The following is a 7,478-nucleotide window of genomic DNA, read 5'->3' on the forward strand; positions in this document are numbered from 1 at the left end:
AGAAATGCAAATCAAAACCACATTGAGACACCATCTCACACCAGTTAGACTGGCGATCATTAAAAAATCTGGAGACAACAGATGCTGGAGAGGATGTGGAGGAATAGGAATGCCATCATGGAAGACAGTGTGGCAATTTCTCAAGGATCTAGAAATAGAAGTTCCATTTGATCCAGCAATCCCATTACTGGGTATTTACCCAAAGATCTATAAATCGTTCTACTATAAAGACACATGCACACGTATGTTCATTGCAGCCCTGTATACAATAGCAACGACATGGAACCAACCCAAGTGCCCATCAATGATAGACTGGACAAAGAAAATGTGGCACATATACATCATGGAATACTACACAGCCATAAAAATCGATGAGTTTGAGTCCTTTGTAGGGACTTGGATGAATCTGGAAACCATCATTCTCAGCAAACTGACACAAGAACAGAAAACCAAACACCACATGTTCTCACTCATAGGCAAGTGTTGAACAATGAGAACACGTGGGCTCAGGGAGAGGAGCATCACACACTGGGGGCATTTGGTGGAGGCTAGGGGAGGGACAGCAGGGGGTGGGGAGGGATAACATGGGGAGAAATGCCAGATATATTCAAAGGGGAAATAGAGGCAGCAAACCACTTGGTTATGTATGCACCTATGCAACAACCCTTCATGACCTGCACATGTACCCCAGAACCTAAAGCAAAATAAATAATAATAATAATAATAATAATAATAATAATTTTAAGAAAGGCATAGACAAGATGCTTTAGAAATTATGGAAAACATAAATCCAGGAGGGTTAGCCCATGAGCTGGATAACGAAATAAAAATTTCACAAGATTTTGACAGGCAGGAGCCTTGGGGTTTAAATAAATAAAATGAAATAAAATAGGGATTCATTTAATGTCTAACACTGGGACTTGAAAAGCAAACTTGAGACTTGGATTCAGGAGCCCTGGCTTCTCATTAAGCCACATAGAAAGGCATAGGTGACCTCAAACCAAGCTAGCAAATACTATTGGCCTGGCTTCCAACAAAGCAACATTAGGAGGAATTATAGTTGAAGACTATACTCCTTATCATTTGTGTTCTCTGAAGTCTCTGGTCCTGTAGCTCATGGTCAGCTAGTGGTTTGACTGAGATTTCCACAAATGCTGTATTTAAGTCACCTTTTCTTGCCTTAGTGCTTTTTTTTCCTTTCTTTCTTTTCTTTTTTTTTTTTTTTTTTTTTTTTTTTTTTTTTTTTTTTTTTTTTNTTTTTTTTTTTTTTTTTGCTTGCTTGCTGTGAATCTTTGACTATTTCCCAGAATTTCACAAAGTTGACTACGATGGGTTTTGCTGATATTTGTGTGCGAGTTTCTGTGAAGGACAAGTCCTTGGGGCTGCTTACTCTGCAGTTCTTGCTGGTGTCACTCTGGACCTCACAGCATCCTGTGTAGAATGGAGGAGTTAGCCTGCGTTCGGTTCAGCCAGGCCATTTCTGCTGAATCATGCACGGCCCCAAGTGTGCCAGGGACTAACTGGAGAAGAGCAAGCTGGCAAAGGGTCAGAAACTGGTGGCACTCAGCCTGGAAAAGAGGAGGTCCAGTGGAGGTGGTGGCTGTTTAAAGATCATGATGATCTGACACCTGAGAGCTCCAGAGAGAAAAGTTAAGGATGCACACACCTGGGAAGTCTCAGAGATGCAAATTTGGGCTCAACAATAGGAACACTGGTGCAAAGAAGAGCCTACCAGTGGGGTGCTGGCCTCTGCGTCTTAGTAGCTGCTTGAGCTACCTGTCATCTGCCTCAAATGCTGCCCAGCAATTTCTGCAGGTGGAGGCAGTGAAGTGAGGTGAGGCAGGCCCTTTCCATCCTAAGACACTATCATTTTTGTCCACTCTAGTCTTCAGCTTCTGTCATAGCTCTTGCGGATTCTTTTTTTATGAAGGTATGTCCTCTCCATCATACTTCGCCATGCAAGTGGTGTCAACGGTTCCCCCACCAACCTGTCTCTCAGCACACTCAGCAGTATTGTGGGGGCTGCCCTCTAAACTCAAACAGGGGTGAGGCTCCCACCTACTGAAAGAAACACAGTGGTTCCTGCTGCCCGAAGGTCAATTCCGATTCCATTTGCAACTGGCCCCAGCTGCCTTTCTAGACCCAGATCCCTTGTGTCTGTCCCCTCTCACATTGCCACTCAGTTCCCTGGGGAAGTAATCATGTTGCATGTGGCAGATGGCTTCACTGGGGGATGGACAGGCAGGGGCAATGGGAGGCTGTGCCCAGGACTGCCTGAGTTGCAGGAGGAGAATTTGTCAGAGCTGAGCTCTGAAGGAAGGAGGGGCCCCAGGGACAAAGGGAGAAGAGCAGCCCCAAAGGTTCTGAGAACCCCTCACGAGTCAGGCTTCTCTGAGGCTGAGAGATGATCAGGATGCTCTGACAACAATGTTATTTCCTTTCACCACGAAGATATTCCATTTTCTCTAAGGTGCACTAGATGCAGACAGAAAACCTCATGTTTTATCCCGGGGCATAACCTTTGAACTTCTCAGCAGAACACAACATATAGCACAGAGGCAAAATAAAAAGGAATACAGAAAGAAAGAAAGAAAAACAACCTGATGTTGCAAAGAAAGAACACAGCGGTTGGGGGCAAGGCCTGCCTGGGTGGGCTCGTTCAGCGAAGGACGCACAGCGAGGACGCAGGCCTCATGAGGCCTCGTGACTTGAGGGCCCCGTTGTGCTTTCCTGGGGGAAGGCCACCGAGATAAGGATGAGAATAAGTCAGCCAATTTTTGTCCTGCTGTGTATAATTACCTCTCCATCTATTTATAAAGCCTTGAGGAATTAAAGCAATTATTCATCCTAAAAACACCAAGGGCAGTGACGCCTCTGAAGATAGCTGCTGCATAACCTCTCTGCTATCACACAGCCCCGCCTGTGCTGCACTGACTTTCACCATGGGGGAGGCAGCGGTGGTGCGGGGGCCACAATCCCAGGGTTGCGGGAGGTCACCCAGCTCCAGCACTCGGGCAAATCCCTCTACCGCTCTGCGTCTTGAAATCTTCATCTATAAGTGGGGATGTGACTGTGTCTGTCTCCCCCACGTGTTGGGAAGGTCAGACATGTCTAGATCTATACGCAGTCACTAAGAAGAATATTTAGCAGATGTTGCCAGCTTACTGAAATCAACCGGGACTTCGTCCCTTCTCCCCAAACCACCCTCTCCTGGCCACACAATCCTTCAGCTGCTCAGGCTGATTCCTGGAGTCATCTTGGATTCCTCTCTTCCTCTCACACCTCACATCTAATCCACCAGCTAATGCTGTGGGTTCCAGCTTCAAAATGCACATGCAAGCCGCTCTGCCCCCTCCTCCGTCATGACCACCCCTTTCTGACCCTGACAGTCCCAGCCCCTTCCTCCCTCGGCCACAGGACTCTGGCTATGGCTGCTGGGTGGAGGCTGGGCTTGCTGCTGCTTTGGGGACTTTGCCCTTTGCTACTCCTTCCGGAATTCGCATCTCCACACACCTGCCTGCTCACATGCTCCCCTGTAAGCCTTGCTCCAAGGGCACCTCCTCAGTGAGGCCTCCCTGACTACTGCTGCCCACACCACCCCCATTCCCTGCATCATTTTTATCCATGGGTGTATTCCCCTCTGACACACCATGTCATTTACTTCTTCATATTTCCGCTGAAGTATTCTTCCCTCTAGAACTGTGATTCTCAACCAGGGGCCATCTGTCAGTGTCTAGAGACATTTGGGGTGATTATAACTGGGGGTGGAGTGCTCCAGGCACCTAGTGGGCACAGGCAGGAGTGCACAGGATTAAGAACAACCATCCGAAGATCCCCCACCCCAGATGGCAACAGAGCCGAAGTTGAGAAAGCCTCATCCAGACTGTAAGCCTCGTGAGGGCAAGGGCTCCATCTCCTGTTTTGGTCACTACAATATCTCCAGCACCCAGAACAGGGCTTGACAGCATGGATGCCCAGTAAATGGTGAACAAACAGAGACTGGCATATATGCAGCACTGAGAAAATGTTGGATGTTATTATCATTCTTGCTCAGGGGTTTGTGTTGTTTCTGTGCCTCAGGTTTTCAGGAAGCTCTCTGCTTTTCTCCTGGGCAGTGCAACAGAGGGGAAGGGTGTAGGACTTGTAGTTAGAGACCTTTGTCTGAGCCCCAGGTTGGCCATTATGAGCTGCGTGGCTCTGGGAAACTCAATCTCTCTGAGGTTTTGTTTCCCCATTCGTTGGAACACAATTTGTTTCCACTTCATCTCACAAGCTGGTGAGATGAGCAAAAATGACGATATGTCAAAATGCTGGTAAGCACTAAATATCTTCCAGTTATTGTCATTATGTGGTTCCTCCTGCAAAATGAAAAAACCAATTGATTTTACCATGGCTGACAATCTTACATCAGTTGTGAGGAGCCTATTATTCATAATTTTAATGTGTTTCCATTTCTGCCCATACGGTACTTCTCCCTTAGACAGGTATCTTGAGACAAGAAGAGGAGCAGGTGGCATTTGAAATACATTGCACATGTCACATGCATTTTACTGAACAGCTTTTTGCATTTAAAATCCAGACAATATGCTCAAAATAGTACTAATAAATTTTCTATCTTGAGTAACGTATCTCAGGCATATACTAAGGGGAAATAATTAAAGAACAACTCAATAAAATAGAGATCATAAAAAGAGGGGCTTGTACATCAGGAGGGTGAACTTCTAGCCATTGTCAATGCAGCCTTTGAGCGCAAGGATCCCAGATGTTTGATTTGGACCCATGTACTTTTGCAATAGGAAAGCGTTCTTCATATGAATGAAACATCAAAAGGCATATGGCTGTAGAAGCAATCATGCTGGAAAACGTGTGTCTTGGAGAGCAGAAATGGCCGGCTGAACACTTCCTTCCTCACTCGTGAAGCTGTCAGGAGCAAAGCTCCAGGGAGTGCCTTCCACCCTGCTGGCAATGAATGGCCTCTCCTGACAGATGGTTCAAGGGCCTTTGGCTAAAGATTTGCAACATCAAAGAGTGAGTGGCATGGGCTGGCCAGCCACCTGAGACAACGTACTTTGTTCCAGAACGTGGTTCATAGTTTCACTTTTCTGGCTCAGTGGGGATTAAGCCTGAAAGAGCCTTTGGAAAGGTTGATAGCAAATGAATGTAAATATTATTTACCTAGCAACATAACACTTTTTTTCTTCTTCTTTTTTTTTTTTTTTTTTTTTCTTTTAGTTGTCAGTTTTTTTTTTTTTTTTTTTTTGTTCAACAATTATTGATCAAATGTTACTTGTGCTGGGCAGTGTTCTAAGTCCCAAGAATTTTGTGTTAAACCAGTACCCTGCCCTCATAACACATAATCTAGAGACATCGAACCGTGAGCACAGGAATAAGCAGTATACTTTCAGAATGTAGTCAGTGTTCTCAAGGGAAGAGATTATGATGTAACAGAGCTTCTTTTCATCTCACAGGAGGGCCATTAGGAAGGGCCAGTCACTACAGGTGATGCTGGCAGGAAGGGAGCCAACCTGCGATGTGCTAGGAAGACAGGCAGAGACACTATACATTCAAAGGGTGTGAAGCAGACCTGAGTTCGCAGGAAGCGTGCCCAGGGTCTGGAGTAGAGTGAGTGGTGGGGGAACAAAGACAGGGAGGGGCTAGAGGGCCAAGAGGGGCTGGACCCTGTGGAGCATTGATGGCTGTGCTGTGGAGTGAATTTGGATGTCGTTTAAGGGGAATGGGAAGTTATTGAAATATTTTAAGTAGAGAAATGGGATGCACTGATTTACCTTATAAAAAGAGTTCTCTATCTGCCTTGAGAGACTGGATTATAGCAGGGTGACATAGTTTGGATGTTTGTCCTCTCCAAATCTCATCTTGAAATGTGATCCTCAGTGTTGGAGGTAGGCTCTGGTGGGAGGTGACTGAGTCATGAGGCAGATCCTTCATGAATGGCTAGTGACATCTCCTGGGTGGTGAGTGAGTTCTCACTCTGGTAGTTCACATGAGATCTGCCTGTTTAAAAGAGTATGGAGACCAAGTACGGTGGCTCATGCCTGTGATCCCAGCACTTTGGGAGGTAAAGACAGGAGAATCACTTGAGCCCAGGAGTTTGAGCCCAGCCTGGGCAACATGGTGAAACTCATCTTTACTGAAAATAGAAATATTAGCAGTGTGTGATGGCATAGCCTGGGCAACAAAGCCAGACTCTATCTCAAAAAAAAAAAAAAAAGAGTGTGGCACCCCTTCCCCTCCCACTCTTGCTCCATCTCTTGTCATGTGAGGCACCTGCTGCTCCTTCATCTTCCGCCATGATTGTAAGCTTCCTGAGGCCTCACCAGGAGCAGATGTGAACAAATCAAACCTCTTTTCTTTATAAATTACCCATATTTAGGTGTTTGTTTATAGCTACTACAAGGGGGAAATGGGAGAGCAGGGAGATCAGTGATGCTTTCACACTAGTACAGCAATAGAGCGGCATCTTGGACCAGGGTGGTGGCTGAGAAGACAGGATCATGGCTTTGAGATATACTCTGAAGAAGAAAAGTAGGCCTTGCTGATAGAATTGTCACAAGCTGTAATGGAAAGGGTAAATTCAAGGATGTCTCCTGGGCTTTTGGCTTAAGCATCTGGATATAGAACTATGGAAGAATGGAAGGGAAATGGGTTTGGAGTATATGTGCATGCAGTTAACAATTCTGTCTTGCATGTGCAAAGTTTAGATACCCGTTAGACATCTGTGTAGAGGGCCAGGCACAATGGCTCACGCCTGTAATCCCAGCACTTTGGGAGGCCGAGGCAGGTGGATCACTTGAGGTCAGGCATTCAGGACCAGCCTGACCAACGTGGTGAAACCCCGTGTCTACTAAAAATACAAAAATTAGCCGTGTGGTGGTGTACACCTGTAATCCCAGCTACTCGAGAGGCTGAGGCATGAGAATCACTTGAACCTGGGAGGCAGAGGTTGCAGTGAGCCAAGAGCACACCACCGCACTCCAGCCTGGGTGACAAAGCAAGACTCTGTCTCTAAATAAACAAATAAGACAGCTGTGTAAAGATGTTAGGTTGGCAATTAGATAAAAGTTTTGAGTTTCCGGACAAGGTCAGGACCAGAAATGAAGATTTGGGATTCATTAGCATGTAGATTGTATTCAGAGCTACATGAATAGATGAAGTAACTGAGGAAGAGAGTTAGAGGGGCCAGGAGCAAACACAGGAACACGTGGCATTTAAAGGACAATGGAGAAGGAGGAGATGGCAGAGGTGTCAATAGAAGGAAAAACCAAAGGGCGCTATCATAGAAGGTGACAGCAGGATATGTCACAAAGAGGGATATGTTTGAATGTGTCAAATGCTGTTTTCACAGGCTATAGAAGTAAACACAAAGTCCTATAATACCGAGGATGAGCTGCCTCTAGTGTGTGTGAAACCCTGGCCAAATATTTGTTGTGGGGTCCCTGTCTATATATGCAATGTTATTT

This window comes from Cebus imitator, unplaced genomic scaffold (genome assembly GCF_001604975.1).
Source record: "Cebus imitator isolate Cc_AM_T3 unplaced genomic scaffold, Cebus_imitator-1.0 Scaffold131, whole genome shotgun sequence".
NCBI lineage: Eukaryota > Metazoa > Chordata > Mammalia > Primates > Cebidae > Cebus > Cebus imitator.